The sequence below is a fragment of the Zingiber officinale genome, chromosome 9A, assembly GCF_018446385.1.
Source record: "Zingiber officinale cultivar Zhangliang chromosome 9A, Zo_v1.1, whole genome shotgun sequence".
Taxonomy (NCBI): domain Eukaryota; kingdom Viridiplantae; phylum Streptophyta; class Magnoliopsida; order Zingiberales; family Zingiberaceae; genus Zingiber; species Zingiber officinale.
In genome coordinates this window covers 19,072,433-19,094,699 of record NC_056002.1, presented here as the reverse complement: position 1 = coordinate 19,094,699, position 22,267 = coordinate 19,072,433, and the positions used below count along the sequence as shown (strand labels likewise).

At 38.0% G+C, this 22,267-nt stretch overlaps 1 non-coding gene across 1 annotated transcript; it reads left to right on the top strand.

Moving 5' to 3' along the window:
• Positions 1-18,792: 18,792 nt before the first annotated feature.
• On the top strand, positions 18,793-18,898 carry LOC122022016. Its single transcript, XR_006122766.1, has one exon. It is a non-coding gene; the product is annotated as a small nucleolar RNA R71 (small nucleolar RNA).
• Positions 18,899-22,267: the final 3,369 nt, after the last annotated feature.

Sequence of the window (22,267 nt, the reverse complement as noted above, 5' to 3'; positions counted from 1 at the left end):
TATATATATATTTTGCAACTATAATTTATAGATTTTTTAAAAAAAATTGAAGTAATATTACAAGTAAAACTAATTTTACCTTACATACAACTTTATTATGAACGATTAGTGATTTTCTAGCCTATTTAATGTTGTTAGGATGGAGCACAACTGGTAAGTTAGCATGTCTATATTGCATGATAGAGTTTGATGCATTTTCATTACCTTGTAGTGGGAAGATATCTTGGTTTGATAATCATCATAAATTTTCACCAAAAGAACACCCTTTTAGGAGAAATAAGAAAGAGTTCATAAAGAATGAAGTGGTCAGAAAACTTCAGCTCATAATCAAGTTAGAAGAGGAAATTCCTGAAGAAATAAACAACTATAGATTTATACCAGTAACTCAGATGAGTTCTGATTATTTAAATAAATACATTATTAGGATGTGCAAGTGTGGTTGGAAGAAATAGATCATATTTTATGAATTGTCATATTGGAAATATCTGCTCATTCGATATAATTTAAATGCGATGCATGTTGAGAAACAAAATTGATAATATTTTCAATATTGTGATGAATGTTTCTAGAAAACTAAAGACATAGCAAAATCATGTGAGAAATTGAAAGAATTAGTTAATAGACCTGAGTTATATCAGAATGAAATAACTAATAAATTTCTAAAAACTTACTATATATTGGACAAAGAAAGTAAGCATACATTATGCAGTTAGTTGAAAGAAATCAAATTCCTTGATGGGTATGCCTTGAGGATGGCTCAATGTGTGGATATGAATAAATTAAAAAATATTAGGAAAAGAGTCATAATTGTCACATTTTCATACAAAGGCTTATTCCAATAGCTTTCCATGACTTATTTCCTAATAATGTTTGACAAGAACTTACATAATTGAGTCTGTTTTTATAGGTTTAACATTGAGGGTTATTACGATGGTCGATATGCTTTATCTAGAAACAGACGTTCCTCTTATATTATATAAATTTGAGTGCATATTACCATCTAATTTTTTTGATTCAATAAAATATCTACCAGTTTATTTACCTTATGAGACACCACTAGTTGATCTTCTGCAGTACAAATGGATGTATCCATTTGAACAATTTTTAGGAGATTAAAGAATAATATTTGTAACAAAGTAAGAGTTGAGGGGTTAATATGTAATGCCTATTTGATTAAAGAAGCATCTTCTTTCTACTTATATTTTTTTGTTAATAATATGAAAATCAGACATTGCAAGTGTTCTCAAAATTCTGATGATACTCAACTGATAAACCTAGATATGCTTTCTATTTTTAAGTTTCTTAATAAGCCAATGAGTGCATCTATTTATAAATAGTTAAATCCAAAGTAATACCATGCAGTAAGAACATACATACTTCTTAATTGTGATGAGGAAAAACCTTACATAAAATAAGCTAACTTATATATTCAAACATTTATCCCCTTATGCTTTTTGTTATATCATATGTCTTAAAATTACCTTCTTTGATAACTTGTATGAATAACAACTACAACTACAAAATCCATCCATAGATGCATGTGAGGTAGAGAAAAATTAGAGAAGAAATTTGCATTATGGTTTAAAATCTATGTAAGTTAGAGACTTAATTATTTTCTTAAAGTGTATTATATAATCTATAATTTATATCATAACTACTTTTCTAAGTCAAGGTCTGTCAATCAAATATGTAAGATGAAAGGATAATAGATCTTACATCAGGACCTCTCCATAACATAAGAGTCTACTTTGGTTAATATGTTAATGACTTTAAATTTCACATGGTATAATGCAATTCACACACAGAGACCTATAATTTAGGTGTTTGTGTAAAGGATCTATCAATAATACTAATACTGAATTTGATTATTATAGTTGACTTGACGAAATCATTGAGGTTGAATATCTTACTTTACCCATAAAAAGATGTGTATTATTCAATGTTCATGGTATAATCTGACTCTAAGAACAGATAGTAGAATACATTTAAACTAAAACTTAGTTGAAGTAAATACAAACAAAGATTCAATAAATTTGAACCCTTTATTTTCGCAATACAAGCTAGTTAAGTTTTCTATATTGAATATCTAATAAAGAGAAGAAGATCTAGTGAATGGTTAGCAGTTTATCAAATGAAGGCTCACTCGACCATGAAAATGCTAAACTCTATCACATCCCAAAACCATGATGCATTTGAAAAAAAAGGAAGTGAAGATATATTCAGTTGATTGATAAATTCAATCCACATCCTAATTACTTATAGATATAAATGTTACTTACGAAGAAATAAATGATAGAGGGATATCCAACAATGAGGAGCTAGATGAACTAATAGAGTCTAGGAATGAAGACTTAGAAATTGTTAGAGTTAATGATTTAGATTGTAATGATGATTAGATTTTAGGATATGTTTGTTTTTAACATGTAAATCTCACTAGTTTTACCATATAAATATTATTGTTTTGATTTGATTATTATTTGGAATGTGTGTGTGATAATATTCTTTTTGTTCTTTGAGTTCTTCATTTTCTTTACTAAGTACATTTACTTGATTTTTAGAAGCAAAAAATTTTCTATGTAAGCATGCAATAATTTTAAAGAACATTTTGCTTAAAATAGTTTATACCTCATTGGAACCTTTAGAAACAAGTACGGACTCGTGGGTCGACTCTTACTCAGACTCATCTTCTTGTTCTGACTCACTTTCTAATTCTGGTCTAGTTTCCATCAGTGCAAGGAAATTATTCTACTTTGGTTAGTCAATGTCTGATTCCAAAGATAACTCATCCCAAGTCGCTTTGAGAGCCTTCTTCTTCTTAAACTTTTTTTCTTGTCTTCCTTGGGATTTTGACATTCGTTCTTGTAGTGTCCCTTTTTGTTGCACCCATAGCATGTGACGTTGGCTTTGTTGTTGTTGGAAGTAGACTTTACCATCTTCTGTAGATCCTTCTTGGTAAAGTCCTTCTTTCTCTTAGTGAACATTTTTCTTACCAAGTTCACTTAATGTTCTTCATCATCTGATTCAAAGTTAGACTCAGTTTCTAGTTCAGGTTTATTTCTGGACTTTGTTTCTTTGGACAAACCTATAAGACGAGTAATACCTTTCTCGACTAGTTTGGAGTTAGTTTGCTCGTGTAGTTTAAATTTGTAAAATAGTTTGCCTAATTTTAATTTTGACAAATTTCTAGAAAATTTGTAAGCATCTACTATATATCGATGCCTATAGTGCATTTCGAGGAAAAGAATTCAGGACATACCTTATTACCTTGTTCTCAACTGGTGGTAAATCAGATCAAGTCCGTTAACAATGTCCTTGATCCTCGTGTGTAGTTGGTTGGTCATCTCTCCATCCTACATCTTAATATTAAATAAATTATTCAAAAGAAGATCATGTTTCATTACCTTAGCATCATTAGTTCCTTCGTGTGGTTTGATGAGTTTGTCCTATAGTTGTTTTGCATTCCCATTCGGGTCGTCAATTCTTCCTTTGTAAGTCCACACTAGATTATGTTTAATGCTTTGAGTTGATTTGAGCTTTCTTCTTTTGGTTTAGATTCCAATTTTTGGGGTCAATTGGTACTTTTGTCACTTCATCAATTGGAGCGGTGTACCCTCGTCAAATGAAGAACTACTATTCAATGTCAATTTTGAGGTACACCTCCATCTACTTCTTCCAATATGGAAAGTCATCCCTGTTAAAGAATGATGAGTGAACGGTGCTATAACCTTTGTTTTGGGCCATATGGTTCTGAAATAGATAAAAACTTACAAGAATTCCAAGACTATGTCTTGGGGTGAGTAGTGTAGGAGATGAATAGAAATAAGGCTCGAGTGGTCTTGCACAAATTTCGAGCAATTTGAAGAAATTATGGTGAAAAAATTTATCTAAAGAGATAATTGTACCAATTCAAATAGATTCAAATATTTTAATACTGAAATGAAAGAAAGCAAGAAAAACTCCCCTGCTCAATTGGTGGTTGTACCAATTTAGATCGAACAAGGCTCTAATACCACTTGATGGATCGAGACACGTGAGAGGGTGTGAATCACATATATATTTTAAAACTTGTCTTTTAAATCTTTTAAAAACAATGTGAGCAGTGAAAAAAAAAACAATTAAGTAAAGAAAAACTAGAAAGCGAACATAAGGAGTTACTTAGTTCGGAGCCTTCGACAACTCTTACTTCAAGACCCATGATCCCTCAAACGATATTGACAACTAATCCACTATAAACCTCTTCTGAAACTACCAGAAGAGGGAATTGAATACAAGTATGAAAAATAGTAAAGTGTAACAGCCTACACTTTCCTTTTACAAGTATGAAAGATATACAAGAAAATTAAATCATTACCAAGATTGTAGAATCTGAATGGGCTCGTGTGCCGGTGTCAGCCTGCCAGTAGGGGTGGATGTCGCGGAGCAGTAACGCAGTAGCAGAGCATAGTCAAAGCAGTAGAAGAGTCTTTGAAACTTATACAAGGGATTGATTCATTGTGTTGCTCGAACACTTCTTTTAAAGAGTGTTGAGGGCGCCTCCAACCTTAAGTTTAATCTCTTAAACCCCGATTGTGATAAACAGCATGGACTTCGCTTTCTATCCACTCGAGGGTGCCTTCCAAGCCCTCCAAGGTGCCTCCAAGCACGCATCAAGGGCACCTCCATGCACTCCAGAGTGCCTCCTCGCAACATAAAATTTATCTCCTTGAGGGCACCTCCAATGGGTCCAGGGTGCCTCAGTCTACTCTAAGGCACCTCGAGTCAACTCTGAAGCACCTCAAATAATATTCATCCGAGGCTGATTTTTGCTACCTTAGTCCAACAAAATGTGTTAGTTCAAAAATAAAGTGTAACCTACAAAATAAAGTTAGCACAATAATAAAATAGCATTATTAATTAGATCATGTTTGTTAAAGACCAAGATCTAGTCATAGTCTCAGTTTAGATATCCAAAATGGATCGAAACTGGACCAGCACCTAAAAGTCTCTAATTGGGACTCGCCCTCTCTATAACACTTTCTTCTAGTGACTTACCTTTCTTACTATACAAAATAGCTTGACTTTTCTTTGACCCACCATGTGTTCCTACTAGTTGTCAAATTCGTAAATCCAACTAAACTTTGACTAGTTGTCAGGTCCCGCAGATCTAGCTGCACTTTTAATTAGATATTGGGTCACTCTTTGACTTATCTGGACTTTCTACCAGCTATCAGGTCCAATAGACCTAGCTAGATTTCAGCATGGTGTCAGGTCCTCCAGACACGTTAAGTCATATACACACTTGGTAACAAGGTTAGATAACACCACACCTAACTTTAATCCATTTGTCATTCATTAAAACTTAGATTTGACCATTGGTGCTAATTGCACAACAATTCTAGGTTGCCCACCATGAGCGCTTCCTGATTTATCCTGGTGGCCGGTGGAAAATTTTTGTGGGGTCGGGCGAGTCGCCCAGGTTCGATGTTACTTGGTTCAGCATTTTTTTTACAATTTCATGTGGTTGTAAATTTACAGAAATTCAAATAGTCTAGGTCCATCTATGGTTTTTAGTTAAAACCTATTGATTGACCTAGAGAGTTTCAATTTCACCTATTCTAAGTCCTATGAGTTTTTGAAGTGCCAATGAGTCCAAATGTGCCCTCGTTTACTGTTTTCATGCTCCCTCTCACACCATGCCTTACTTGTCCTGGTCTACTATCAGATTAGGTCCAACATGGTCTTGGTCTCTAGAAGACCAAGCGTAATCATTTTAGCTAAAAATTAGCATAATACTGAATCACTTTTGGAGAGCCCGAAATAAGTAATGGATAGTACCTTTAGACTTCTCATGCCCTCAAAAACCCATGGGAATTGAAATGGATGTAATATGAGCTCTTTAGGTTAATCAATGATTTTTTACTGAAATCTACTGATAGATCTAAGCTGTTTGTATTTCTGTAAACTTACATCCATCTGATAGGCTTGAGTGAGAGGAATGTAGATCTGATGTCAATTACAATCTTCTTGGACTTCTCCACTTAACAAATCTCTATTAGACATTCGATCATCAAGTGTCTGGTCAATTATGACCCACTTGAACTTTTCCACTATTAAATATTTGGTCAACCTTGTTGGTGCAATTAAGCCTACATGAGAAGTTTCAATGATTGATAATTATCTAAGTTTAGGTTAATACATTGGATCTCACTTGAGTTACGAGTATGTAAGATAAAAGAAGTCCAAGAATGTCAAGAGCCATATTCTGGACAAGAAGAAGTCCATGTATGTTAGAAGACATGATACAAGGCAAGGAAAGATCAAGAAGGTAGAAGATTGGATTCTTGATAAAAAGAAATCCATGCAGATCGAGGACCAGATGGAAGGGAAGGAAAGACTAAAAAGATCGAGGACTGGACTCTTGGAAAGAAGAAATCCATACAGGTTAGAAGATTGGATGCAAGACAAGGAAAAATCAAGAAGGTCAAAGACTAGATTCTTAGCAAAATGAGGAAACACGATCATATCGTGAGATTAGATACAAGGGTAGATGAAGAACCATAGATGAGGAAGCTTTAAGTGCAAAGTCCAAGGAATAAGAGATTCATCTGGCATGAGATAATTTGGAATGATTGGTACATTGAAGGAAGGTATGTGCTTGAGGGTCTGGGATGAAAAACTTTATTTTAGGGTTCACCAATTGATTAGTGAGTTTTACTAATTGATTAGTTAGATAAAACCCTAAAACCTAAACTTCAATTTCGTGTATTGCAACACCAATCGATTGGTGTAAACCTGAAATTCTGAGTTTAGGCAAGTATTATATCAATTGATTGGTACATTTCACCAATTAGTTGTAGGTACAGCGGAGGCCGACAAGAGGGGGGTGAATTGTCTGCACAAATTAAAACTACCCTCCTCAGATTTTTCAACTCGAAAGTGCAATAGCAATAATAATAAAACTAAAACAATAAAGCTAGAGACTCGGGAGTTAACCTGGTTACAACCAAGAAGGTTGTTAATCCAGGGCGATGAAAAGCGCGCACTGGAAAAATCTCCTTCTCTGAAGGCGGAAAAGCCTTTTACACTCTAACAGCTCAGAACTATTGCTAGGAATTGATTACAGAGTTGATGAAACAATTGATTTCTAATTCCTAGCTCCATAGGCCTTTATATAGCCTCTGGAAATTCTATCTCGGATGTCAGAGGCGCCTCTAATAGGGGTCCAAGGCGCCTCCATCGAGTGAGTGGATAAAACTTTATCCGAAAGCTCAACGTTCACTTCTGCCAGGTCCGAGGCGCCTCCAACAGGCATTGAAGGCGCCTTCAAGCTGGAGGCGCCTCCAATGCCTGATGGAGGCGCCTCCAAGCTGGCTGGCAGCTTTTCCAGCTTCTTTGCTTTGTCTTCCGAAGTCCCGTTCTTTTAGGTAATTTCGGCCAACCGAAATAGGGCTCACCTGAACCCAATTTCCGACCTTCTCCTTGAGCAGCCTTCCTCCCCAGCTTAACGTCCCTCGAACGTCGCGCACTTTCTTCTCGCCCACCGGTGTACTCTTCCGCAGCTCTCTCATCCTTCGGACGCACCGAGCCCGTCGACTCCCTTCCCGTGCCGTCCTTCTCGCTAGCTGCATCTTCCGCTTGACTTCCTGCGTTCCTAAGCTCCTGCACACTCAGACACAGGGATCAAACACAAAGAAGGACCTAACCAACTTTGTTTATCACATCAAAACACCCATGGGGTCCAACAATCTCTCCCTTTTTGATGTGCCTAAGCATTATTTAATTCTAGTTTAATGCTTTTTCAGAAAGTTAATTAAACATTTTATTTCAATATTTCAGCTTTTAGGTCGTGGCGAAGCACTATGCCTTCTTGATTATTAGAGCAACAACCACTTCCTTAGACAAAGCTTCATAAAGAAATTTTAACGTTTAATTTTTCTTCTGAAAGCCCAAAAAAAAATTAATCTAACAAGGATTTTGGAATTTAGTGTAGATTCCTTCCTACTGGGTTATTCAGAAATTTAGGTGGTACATAATTTTTGGGGACTTTCCTAAGTTGTCCCTGATATTTTCTAATATACCAATTCAATTTTCCATAAATTCTTAATTTTGATTTTGGAAATTTATTTAAGCATGCATCATCATTTTTCAATTTCTCAATTTTAACTTTTAATTTTTCATTTTCTAATTTTAGATTATCATACATTTCTAGTGGACATGCTTTTGCTAGGTTCAATTTTAATTCAGTATTTTCTTTTTCTAATTTAAATAAATATTTAGAAAGAGATTTAATGAATTGAAATGATTGAGTTGGGGTTAGATTACGTACCTGACTTACCTGACTCGATGATGCTCCCCCTTCATCGTTACTTTCTTCTGATGATGTTCCTCCCCCTTCATCTATGCTCATTTCTGAGCTTGACTCTTCTTCCAGCTGATGGCTTGCCATTAGCGCTAACCCCGATAATTCTTCGAGGTTTAATTCGGAGGATGAGTCCGACCATGTGGCTTTTAGGTTCTTGTATCTGGAGGATTCTGGCTTCTTGTACTTCACCTTCTCCTTCTCTTTCTGTTTGCTCTTCAATTTCGAGCAGTCATCTTTGATGTGCCCTTCTTCGTTGCAATTGTGGCAACAGATTGTCCTTGTCTTTTAATGACGTTTACTCGACTGCGATCTAAATTTGTTAGATTTGAAAAACTTATTAAAACGTCTTACCATTAATGCAGCTTCGTTTTCATCAATCGATGCATCAGAGTCAGAATCGTTTGTTTTTGCCTTTAAGGCAATGTTCTGACTAGTCTTCTCTATTCCATTGGACTCTGCAACTCGAGATTCGTGAAGTTCAAAAGTAGAAAATAAATTTTCAAAGTACTTGCCTCGAAGTCCTTAGAGATGTAATATGCATCTACTAAGGATGCCCATTCTGGAGTTCTGGGGAAGGCATTGAGCGCGTACTGGATTGAGTCCCGGTTCGTTACTTCTTCTCCAAGGTTGCTTAGTTGCTTGATCAGCTCTTTGATCCTCGCTTGGAGTTGCACTATCTTCTCGCCGTTGTTCATCCGAAGGTTCGTTAACTGAGTCTGGAGGATGTCGCGCCTTGCAAGCTTTTCTTCCGAGGTACCTTCATGCAACTCCAGGAATTTTTCCCAGAGGTCTTTAGCGGAGTCGTAGCTTCCGATCCGACTTACCTCCTGGGGCGACAAAACACTGAGTAGGTGGAACTCGACCTTTCCGTTGGCAACAAAGTCGACTTGCTCCTTCTTGCTCCACTGATACTCTTCTTTGTCTTTTGGAACTTCAAAACCATATTTCATAGTTAGTAAAATATCGAAGTCAGTTTTAAAGAATACCTCCATCCGGCGTTTCCACGTCGCGAAGTCTCCGTCAAACTTTGGGGAATGAATATTTGCTCCGGCCATCATCTTGATCGTTGTGCTTCAGTCGGCGATTAGTCCTTATGAGACGGTCTGGCTTTGATACTAATTGTAGGTGCAGCGGAGACCGACAAGAGGGGGGTGAATTACCTGCACAAATTAAAACTACCCTCCTCGGATTTTTCAACTCGAAAGTGCAATAGCAATAATAATAAAACTAAAACAATAAAGCTAGAGACTCGGGAGTTAACCTGGTCACAACCAAGAAGGTTGTTAATCCAGGGTGATGAAAAGCGCACACTAGAAAAATCTCCTTCTCTGAAGGCGAAGAAGCCTTTTACACTCTAACAACTCAGAACTATTGCTAGGAATTGATTACAGAGTTGATGGAACAATTGATTTCTAATTCCTAGCTCCATAAGCCTTTATATAGCCTCTGGAAATTCTATCTCGGATGTCCGAGGTGCCTCCAATAGGGGTCCAAGGCACCTCCATCGAGTGAGTGGATAAAACTTTATCCGAAAGCTCAACGTTCACTTCTGCCAGGTCCGAAGTGCCTCCAACAGGCATTGAAGGCGCCTTCAAGCTGGAGGCGCCTCCAATGCTTGATGGAGGCGCCTCCAAGCTGGCTGGCAGCTTTTCCAGCTTGCTTGCTTCTTTGCTTCGTCTTCCGAAGTCCCGTTCTTTTGGGTGATTCCGGCCAACCAAAATAGGGCTTACCCGAACCCAATTTCTGGCCTTCTCCTCGAGCAGCCTTCCTCCCCGGCTTAATGTCCCTCGAACGTCGCGCACATTTTTTTCGCCCACCGGTGTACTCTTCCACAACTCTCTCATCCTTCGGACGCACCAAGCCCGTCGGCTCCCTTCCCGTGTCATTTTTCTCGCTAGCTGCATCTTCCGCTCGACTTCCTGTGCCCCTAAGCTCCTGCACACTCAGACACAGGGATCAAACACAAAGCAGGACTTAACCAACTTGGTTGATCACATCAAAACACCCATGGAGTCCAACATGGTAACCAATTTTGAGCATATAGAAGTTTCCCAAATCATTTAGATTGATCAATTGAGGTATTGCCAATTGATAGACAGAAGTTTCATGAGGAAACAAAAGTCTACCAAATTGATTGGCTCATGGATTTGGCATTGTCAATCGACTGATAGAAGTTTCATGAGGAAATAGAAGTTTGTCAAATTAATTAGTCGATCGTTTAAGCATTGTCAATCGATTGGAATTCAAATCAAGATAATCTCAACTGTTGATATGGAGTCAGTGGCCATTAAACGGATAGTTAATGGTTTGCAATTGATTGATGTGTTCTGTTAATCGACTTGTGGTTACAAAAAAGTGGAGAAATAGCCCGATTCTAAAATGTTTAAAAGGACATTTAGGGCACAAAAATGAGTAACTATTCCATTGTGATTCTTCTCTTCAACATCTGTTTCAAGCTTTCATTTGCAAGATCTTCAAGAAACTAAGAGAAGGAGAACTAAGCCAAACTTGTAATCTCTTCTTTCATTTTCTCTTGTTGCTCTTTTGTTGAAATTTGTAAGCTGGTGTAACGCTGCTATAAGAAGGTTTCTCTGCCTTTGGTTTTGATTAAAGAAGGAGAAGGTTTAATGGAAGTGAACAGCAAGGAGTGGACCCTTAGATTATTCCCTTCAAGGAGATGGATACCAAGTAAAATTATTTGAGTTAACATTATTGTGTGCGTGTCATACTTGTCATTTCAAGGTTTATGCTGTCCAATCTTAATGACGAAGCAAATTGAGCTATTCAACCCTCCTAGGTTGCAAGGTGCTTACAAACCTTGATCTACTTGACTTTTACTCAAACATCCATATTCACATCAATTTTGATTAACCATACTCAAGGTCGATTGCACTAATAGTCTCCATCTCTAATAGACTATTCTTCTACTTGTCATCTCATTTTAGTCAACAAATCTATTAATCAAACATCAAAACTCAACTTGAGTCAACTTAAACTTAGTCAACCTTGACTAGAGGTTGATTGCACCAACATTTTCATGTTAGAACTTGACATGTTGAGCATTTCAATAGTCATCATTGTTAAGACTTTACAAGATAGGGGAGGGGTGGGGCTTAAATAGCTCCAATCGTGTCTTTGTTGAAAATGCAGCAAAATCGTGACGCGAAGACACATTACATCACACACACAAGTTAACATGTTGATTTTACTTGGTATTCACCTCCTTGAGGTGACTAATCCAAGGTCCACTCCTAGCACTCTTTTTCCACTAAACCTTCTCCTTCTCGAATAAAACCTGAAGGTGGAGAAACCTTCTCACAACAAGATTACAACAACTTACAAAGTTCAGTGAATCAAGGAGCAACAAGAGAAGAAAAGAACAGATTACAAGTTTGGCTTTGTTCTCTGTCTCTTGGTTGCTTGAAGATGTTGCAGATGAGAATTTGAAACTGAATTTGAGCAGAAGAATCGCAATGGACCAGTAACTCCTTCTTGTGCCCTAAACCACCTTTTAAATAACTCAGAATCATGCTATTTCTCCACTTTTTCATTGTCACCAATCGACTGGCATAGCACACCAATTGATTGCTGACAGTTAACTATTAGTTGAATGATCACTAACTTCAGATCAACGGTTAAGATTATCTTGATTTTGAATCTCAATAGATTGATGGGAGTCACCAATCAATTACTTGTGTCAAATCGATTTGGCAAACTTCTATTTGCTCGTGAAACTTCTGCCAATTGATCGGTCTAATCAATTGCCAATGTCGAATCAATTTGGCAGAATTCTATTCGCTTGAGAAACCTTTGTCAATCAATTGACATATTTGGCTAATCAATTCAGGAAGCTTCTATATGCTCGGAATAGGTTACCAATCGATTGAAGAAATGTATCAATTGATTGATATAATACTTGCCTAAATCCAAAATTTCGAGTTTAACCCAATCGATTGGTGTTGCAAAATTTGAAATTGAGATTTAGGGTTTTAGTTCACCAATTGATTGGTATAACTCACCAATTGATTAATTAATCCTAAAATAAGGGTTTTCATCCCTAAACCCTCAAGAACATTCCTCCCTTCAATGTATCAATTGATAATAATTACCTTATGTCAGATGAACCTCCTATTCCTTAGACTTTGCACTTGAAACTTCCTTATCTCCGGGTCTTCAACTACCCTTGCATCTAATGTTGTGATCTGCTTAGATTTCCTCCTTTTGTGAAGAATCCGGTCTTTAATCTTCTTGGTCTTTCCTTGCCTTGCATCCCGCCTTCCAATCTGCATGGACTTCTGATGCATGATCAACATAGGAGGACCTAATCTTCTAGAGGACGTAATTTTTTACTCAGAACTCAAAATCAGGCTCTGTTAGCGATCATTCATGTGTTGGATCGAGACACGCTAGAGGGGGGGGGGGTGAATAACGCTCGTGGCTTTCACTTTTCGTATTAAAGTGATCGAGTAAATGCAGCGGAATAAAAGAAAACCAACACAAGAAGAACACATCAAGTACGCGGGTTGGTTTTACTTTGTTCAGAGCCTAGAGTGACTCCTACTCCAATGCCCACGCTCGTTGAGCGTTTACTTTGGGCAATTCACTATCAGTTCGGAAATATTACAAAAAGTATTACAATTTAGAATGTTGTAAAGAAATATACCGATTACAAAGAAATCGTAAATTCAAAGCTTCAGGTCATCGGAATGTTGTTACAGCTTTCCCGGATCGTCTCGTTAGCAGTGCACTGAAGAAAGATAGCTCAAAAAGTGATTGATCATTCTGCTGCTCGAGACCTCCATATAAAGCCCATTGAGGGCGCCTTCAACCTCCTTGAGGGCGCCCTCAACTCCGCCAATTTCGTAGCGAAGATAAGGGTTGAACAATGTTGGGACCGAAATATAGCTAGAGGGGGGGAGGGGGGGGAGGGGGGGTGAATAGCTCGTCGCGATCTCATGCTCGTCGTTTCTTGTTTCATGAGATGATATGCAGCGAAAAATACAAGAAGAAACAACACTCAACGCTAACACTAGGAATTTACTTGGTATCCACCTCAAGAAAAGGTGACTAATCCAAGGATCCACACACTCACGCACCCTTCACTATGAAAACACTCCTTTACGGTAACTACCGAAGGCAGAGAAGCCCTACAACACTCTCAATACAACAAGAAACAAAGAGAAGCAAATACAAGGGAAAACTTACGTAGTTTACACAAGAAACCCTAACCCTAGCTTCTTCTTCTTGCTGTAGATTCACCTCTTGACTTGGAAATGCCTCCAAGAACCTTCAAGATCTGACGGAGAGAGCTCTATGGAGAAGCTGTGGAATCACTGGAGAGAAAAGCTCGAAGCCATGGAAGTTTTTTTGAGAGAAATGCTCGCCAACGTCTTTATCTGTGCCAACGGTCGAATCCCAATCGATTCGATTGCTCCCAATCGATTGGGGAGGCTTTGGATTGATCGGCCGATCGATCCAGAGCGCCTCTGTGCTCTCGGGAATTGCCTGGATCGATCGGCTGATCGATCTAGGGCTTATCCCGTAAAATCGTGACTCCCAATCGATCAGCCGATCGATTGGAGACTCCCAATCGATCGGTTGTTCGCTCTCCGCAAGTGTACGGAAATATCGCAAGTAATATAAAAGATTATCGTATCCACAGGGACTGTTGATTAAGCACTAGTTAACTTCACACGGCAAATTATCTAGACAATCTAAAGTTGTTAACAACTCTAAAGAGAAATAGAAAAGAAAAGAGAAAGAATGAGCGTAGTGAATGGAGGAATGATAGATTCTAGGATTTCGGTTTCCTTGTAATGCTAGGAAATGTAAATGATCCACCAAATCTTATTCCTCAATTGTCCATAATTTGTAGAAGGTCGTCGGTTCTCTCTTGCAATAGACAACCGGCCTAGGACTGAAATCTATACCTAATGTAATCAATTAGGAATGAATCCTATGTTGTCCTTACACAGGCTTTCACCTGTCACGTGCTTCCCTCGGATAAACAACATAGAAATCATCACTCTTCAACCCATTAAGATATAAAATATGAATGCTCATGAGTTCTATCCTACCCCCTTGAATGACCTTATTTTACTTTCAAGATATTCCCTCAAACGTCCTTACACAGGCTTGTACCTGTCACGTACGTCCCTCGAAAAATCGAGTGAGGAATTACCTCTACAAGATCCACAAGATATTCAAACATTCAATCGAGCATGGTTATTAAGTTCAATCACAACAATCTACACAAGATCAAATAGATACAAACATGACAAAATCATAGAAATAGGAAATTGGCAAATCCACAAGAGTTTTACATCACAATCACATCACAAATACTTCCTACATCCTAGATCTAGAGATCTGCTCCACAGCAAAGGAATTACAATCAAGAGACAAGAAATAAAGCAATTTACAACTCAAAATATAAGGAGAAGAGAAGAGAAAGCTTATCCATGTAGCGTCGGTCTTCTTGGATGCAATCCTTGCTCCGGAGGTGGATGGATCGGCGAAGGATGGAAGATCTAGGGTTCCCCCAAGGGGGAGAACCCTTCCCCAAGCAATGGGGAAGAGCCCCAAGCCAAAGACTAGCCAAAGATGTGAGAAAAGGGGAAGAAAACCCCTTTTATAGGCTTGGCACGGGCGCCCCACGGCCCCGTGGCACTGCCGTGTGAGGCTCACACGGCCTGCACCACTTCCTTCTCTGCCAACCTCACACTGCCGTGTGAGGTTGGCACGACCGTGGCCTGCTCTTCCACTGCCCCCTTGCATGGCCGTGTAGATCTACACGGCCTGCACTGCCTCCAGTTCTGGTACCCTTACAAGGCCGTGTCTGGGACATGACCATATTCTTCTCCTTCTCTATCAAAGTTACACGGCCGTGTGGATTCACACGGCCATGCCATTCTTCTCCTCTAGAAACATTACACGGCCATGTGGCTCACACGGCCATGAGCCATTTGCCTCACACGGTCGTGTGGAGCTCACACCCCTTGCATGGCCCTTGCACACCCCCTTGCATGGCCCTTGCACACCCGGTGTCTTGGCTCTGAATGGATGTGTTTCATTGCAACAACATTGATACCTCCAAGATGGGGTTTTCTCCAGTTGAAGTCTTCATTAAAGTTGTAGATCTTGAAGTTATCTACAAATCAGTATAAAAAACAGCCCAAAACTCCAACCGACCACAAAGTTATGGCCGTTTTACTTTTGGTATACAGTGCAGAAAACCTCACACGGCCTTCACACGGCCGTGTGAGGTTCACACGGCCCCAACATGACCCCTACACGGCCTTGACATGCCCATGTGGTCTCCACATGACCAAAACTTGGAAGAACTTAATTTTTGCATGCCCGTGACACTCTGGAAGCTCTAGACTTCATTTAAGCTCCGTTTTTGCTCCAAATCACGTCCTATCAATCAAAACAAGCAAAGAGCATATCTCCGAACAAAATATAATGGAAGTATGATATTACAATGAAATATGGTGTAATAAACATAGATTATGCCAATGAAATACAAGTAGATGTGCGTCAAAGCATGCATAAAAGTGTATATAATCTACGCACATCACACCCCCAGACTTAAACCTTTGTTTGTCCTCAAGCAAAATGCTGCAATCTATATTCATATGTTCTACAACACATTCATAAACCCTAATGTACTTTCCTAACTCTATCAAAAAGTTTCACTAACAAGCATGATCATGAAAACAAAGTCAAGTATGACTCAAACATAAGTATATATCTTGTGCTCAGTGCAAAAAGTACTTAAAACCCTTCAAGTTTCAATCTATGTCCTAGTCAAGTCGTCATCAAATTTGAATTCCTAATGTTTCCAGTGATAGACAAGTAACCAGTGATAGGCACTTACTTGCCACACATTTGGTTCATATTTCTCAATGAACCCAAGGTCTCAAAGGCGTGCTTAATCTCAAGAGAAGCTAAGCAGTCATTTCTCCAGTAACCTAACTCGGTCTCAAAGGGGTGACTTGCTAGATTCCACTCATGACAACTGTTTTTTTATATCCCTTATTCATTTTTTTTCATTTTTTTCATAAGTATTTGCATTATGCAAAACTTATTCACAAATGTACTTTTAGCACAAATGTTGGGATATTTTGATTTTTCCAAATGAGCTTACATGATTTGAGCTTTATCCAGTAACCAAAATGAAGTTTGAGAAATCACCATGGAAACCAAGTACTAAGCAAACAAGATGAATCATGACTATTTCATTGATATCAACTATTCAAGCATCAAGTATAGTGAAGTGAAGGTAAGACCCTTAGGGTTAAGCCAAAACTAAAACTCATCTCCATATGATTCTTAGCTTATTTCATGCTACCCAAGATAGAGAAAAGAAGTACATAAAGCTTATTACTAGTATTATTTAAAACATCATGAATCTAGATAATAAACGTGCTAGTATTTTGCATTAAGGAACAAACAATCATGATATGATGAATGATGCAACTAGCAAAAAACAAAAAAAATTATTATGCAAAAACTAAACTAAATCAAATGCATCTAATGCATCCCCCCAGACTTAAACTTTTCATTGTCCCAATGAAAACTAAAAACAATGTGGAGAAGATTTATGAAATTTAGAGAAGTTACCACGTGATAAGCTCCAAATGGTTGACATTCATGTTTTAAAAATACTCCTCTATCCAATGCTCACATTCCTCCACAACTTTGAATTCTATAAAAATAAGATAGACAAGAAAAATTAAGTAGAGGATACATGTTTATTATAAAGAAAGAACTAAAGACATAAAAGAAAATAAGGAAAATAAACTTGGGTTGCCTCCCAAGAAACGCTTGTTTAAGGTCATTAGCTCGACCACCTCATTAGATTCATTGAAATCTCGCTCTTGGAGGGGTAAGCTATTTTAGAACCCTCATACCAAGGGCTCTTATTATGGAGAGAGCTTTCATCAAAGGAGCTACAAAGTAAAGTATAACTCTCTCCATCTTCGTCTTCTTGGAAATCTTTTCAGGTGGTCGAAAACGGTTCAGATTGAGCTTCCAATTATTGGCCCATGTGAAATCTGCACATCCAAAAGAAAAACAAATCTCCCATAAGCATGTTATATAGTATAGAGCTAGAACCATATCAAGATAAGATGAATAAGTAATAAAAACTGAATCACATCCAACAAAGTCAATATAGGTACCTCCATAAAGTTTTCTAAAAGATCACAAGAAATACTAACCTTACTTTGCTGAGAAATACCTAAAATTTCTAAACATGTAGATATGACTTCCTCTGAATCAAATGATGGTTCTAGCTCTAGCTCAAGTGTTGATGATATCGATGATGGTGATTCTTGAGACTCTGCTAGCTCTGCATAAGTTCCTACACATTGTTCCACAACATGATCAATTCTTAAAACCTCTAAGGGTTGTGTTGACAAAGGTGGTGATCCTTGAGATGCTGCTTCCACAACACAGCTCCCTACACATTCTTCCATATCATCATCATCAACACATACATCAAAAAATAAACCAACATCTATGTCCTCAATAGGAGAATCAATAACAAGAGGATCAATAACTTCACTTGCAGTTTTAAGTTGATCTACCACATCACATTCATCATCTGAAAATTCAATGTCACTATAACACCCTATAAAATTTTGAGGTAGATCTGAAAACTTATTTACCACTGCATTATCAATAAAATCCTCATCTGAAAAATCCTCATCTTCATATACATTCAAAAATCTACACTCAACCATATTAGTGTCACAAGATTTGCCGAAGTCTTTATTTTCATTGACCCCCACTAACCTTTGTGGAAAAGGAACCCTTAGTGAAGGTCCTGGGAAAGATTGAACTTCCTTTTTCCCAAATTCCCTTTGAGCTTTTGGAGGAGGTCCAACTTGCTTATCTAGTGTTGGTGTGATTAATCGTTGAGGGAAAGGTACTTGTGGCCTTTGGGAACTTCCTAGAGAAATGGAACTGAGTTCTTGTGATCTTCTATTATTCTTCTTCTCAATTCTAAACATGTAATTCTTCAGAAGTTCTTCATGATTTTTGCCACTTCTCAACCCAACATCATCACACTTTTCATTAGATCTTGATGTGTAGGAGAGGGATCTTCTTTAAACCATTTTGAAACAATACTATCAAGCTTTGCCCCCAAATGTTTGAACTCCTCACTCTGTGACTTGTGAATTTCAACATTTTTAGGTGGTTGAACTTCATTTTGTTTGATAGGCTCTCTTACATTTATGGCTTGCACTTCTTGAATATCTGAGGGAAATTCCATCCAACTTTTGTTCGACCATTCATGGAGGTTCAATGTCACTTGATCAATAAATGAATAAGCTTCATCTACACTTTTGTCCATAAAAGAACCTCCAGCTGATGAATCTAATAAACTCTTATTTGAGAAAGAAATTCCCCCATAGAATATGTGCAAAATCAACCATTTTTCAAAACTATGATGAGGGCACTGTCTTTGAAGACTCTTGAATCTATCCCATGCTTCAAATAATGATTCTCCATATGCCTGAGCAAAATTTGTTATGCAATTCCTCATATATACTATTCTACTTAGAGGGAAAAAATGATTCATAAATTGCTTCTCCAATTGTTCCCAACTTGTGATGCTTTGAGGACAGAGAGAATATAGCCAAGTCCTTGCTTTATCCTTGATACTGAAAGGAAATGTCATCAATCGAACTGCATCTACTGATACTCCTTCACATTTCACCAAATCACAAATCTCTAAAAATGTTTCAAGATGCAGATAAGGACTTTTTGATACTTGTCCTCCAAATTTATGACCTTGTATCATGAAAATTATCTCTGGGTCTAGTTGGAAACTTTCTGCTTCAATTTGAGGTTGCACAATGGGAGATAAAACTCTTGCAGAAAAGGGTATAGAAAAATTTCTCATGGGTCTGCTTGACATGTTAGTGCTCATGGATATTCAAGAAAAAAAAATTATCAAGAATCAAAGACAAGAAATAAAATGTAATATTAAAAACAAGAAAGAAACTATAAAATTTAAATTGTAAGAAAGAAAGTGCATAATGAAAACAAGAAAGAAAAGACAAAAGAAAAAAGAAAAATGTCTAGAATAATTCATATGCTAATCAACTAACAAGATATATTTACAAAAGAAAAGCAGAGAAAAATTTAAAGAAAAAGAAGAACAGAGAAAAGCTAGACTAGAATGCTAGAAATCAAGAATGTAGAATTAGAATAGCAACAAGAAAAATTTACAAAAAGTAGAAAAGAATACAAGAAAAACAGAATTCTAAAGATTAGTTACAATTATACTAATGATAAAGAAAGAAAAATTATGTTTAGTCTAACTCAATTGATAATCTCTAATGTTATAGCGCAGTTCCCGGCAACGGCGCCAAAAACTTGTTCGCTCTCCGCAAGTGTACGGAAATGTTGCAAGTAATATAAAAAATTATCGTATCCACAGGGACTGTTGATTAAACACTAGTTAACTTCACATGACAAATTATCTAGACAATCTAAAGTTTTTAACAAACTTTAAAGAGAAATAGAAAAGAAAAGAGAAAGAATGAGCGTAGTGAATGGAGGAATGATAGATTCTAGGATTTCGGTTTCCTTGTAATGCTAGGAAATGTAAATGATCCACCAAATCTTATTCCTCAATTGTCCATAATTTGTAGAAGGTTGTCGGTTCTCTCTTGCAATAGACAACCGACATAGGACTGAAATCTATACCTAATGTGATTAATTAGGAATGAATCCTATGTTGTCCTTACACAGGCTTGCACCTGTCACGTGCTTCCCTCGGATAATCAAAATAGAAATCATCACTCTTCAACCCATTAAGATATAAAATATGAATGCTCATGAGTTCTATCTTACCCCCTTGAATGACCTTATTTTACCTTCAAGATATTTCCTCAAACGTCCTTACACGGGCTTGTACCTGTCACGTACATCCCTCGAAAAATCGAGTGAGGAATTACCTCTACAAGATCCACAAGATATTCAAACATTCAATCGAGCATGGTTATTAAGTTCAATCACAACAATCCACACAAGATCAAATAGATACAAACATGACAAAATCATAGAAATAGGAAATTGGCAAATCCACAAGAGTTTTACATCACAATCACATCACAAATACTTCCTACATCCTAGATCTAGAGATCTACTCCATAGCAAAGGAATTACAATCAAGAGACAAGAAATAAAGCAATTTACAACTCAAAATATAAGGAGAAGAGAAGAGAAAGCTTATCCATGTAGCGTCGGTCTTCTTGGATGCAATCCTTGCTCCGGGGGTGGACGGATCGGCGAAGGATGGAAGATCTAGGGTTCCCCCAAGGGGGAGAACCCTTCCCCAAGCAATGGGGAAGAGCCCCAAGCCAAAGACCAGCCAAAGATGTGAGAAAAGGGGAAGAAAACCCCTTTTATAGGCTTGGCACGGGCGCCACACGGCCCCGTGGCACGGCCGTGTGAGGCTCACACGGCCTGCACCACTTCCTTCTCTGCCAACCTCACACGGCCGTGTGAGGTTGGCACGGCTGTGGCTTGCTCTGCCACTGCCCCCTTGCATTGCCGTGTAGATCTACACGGCCTGCACTGCCTCCAGTTCTGGTACCCTTACACGGCCGTGTCTGGGACATGGCCATATTCTTCTCCTTCTTTGTCAAAGTTACACGGTCGTGTGGATTCACACGCATGCCATTCTTCTCCTCTAGAAATATTACACGCCGTGTGGCTCACACGGCCATGAGCCATGTGCCTCACACGGTCGTGTGGAGCTCACACCCCTTGCATGGCCCTTGCACACCCCCTTTCATGGCCCTTGCACACCCCGTGTCTTGGCTCTGAATGGATGTGTTTCATTGCAACAACATTGAAACCACCAAGATGGGGTTTTCTCCAGTTGAAGTCTTCATCAAAGTTGTAGATCTTGAAGTTATCTACAAATTAGTATAAAGAACAGCCCAAAACTCCAACCGACCACAAAGTTATGACCGTTTTACTTTTGGTCTATAGTGTAGAAAACCTCACATGTTCTTCACACGGCCGTGTGAGGTTCACACGGCCTTCACACGGCCGTGTGAGGTTCACACGACCCCAACATGACCCCTACACGGCCTTGACATGCCCATGTGATCTCCACACGACCAGAACTTGGAAGAACTTAATTTTTGCATGTCCGTGACACTCTGGAAGCTCTAGACTTCATTTAAGCTCCGTTTTGCTCCAAATCACGTCCTATCAATCAAAACAAGCAAAGAGCATATCTCCGAACAAAATATAATGGAAGTATGATATTATAATGAAATATGGTGTAATAAACATAGATTATGCCAATGAAATATAAGTAGATGTGCGTCAAAGCATATATAAAAGTGTATATAATCTACGCACATCACACCCCAGACTTAAACCTTTGTTTGTCCTCAAGCAAAATGCTGCAATCTATATTCATATGTTCTACAACACATTCATAAACCCTAATGTACTTTCCTAACTCTATCAAAAAGTTTCACTAACAAGCATGATCATGAAAACAAAGTCAAGTATGACTCAAACATAAGTATATCTTGTGCTCAGTGCAAAAAGTACTTAAAACCCTTCAAGTTTCAATCTATGTCCTAGTCAAGTCGTCATCAAATTTGAATTCCTAATGTTTCCAGTGATAGACAAGTAACCAGTGATAGGCACTTACTTGCCACACATTTGGTTCATATTTCTCAATGAACCCAAGGTCTCAAAGGGTGTTTAATCTCAAGAGAAGCTAAGCAATCATTTCTCCAGAACCTAACTCGGTCTCAAAGGGTGACTTGCTAGATTCCACTCATGACAACTGTTTTTATATCCCTTATTCATTTTTTTCATTTTTCATAAGTATTTGCATTATGCAAAACTTATTCACAAATGTACTTTTAGCACAAATGT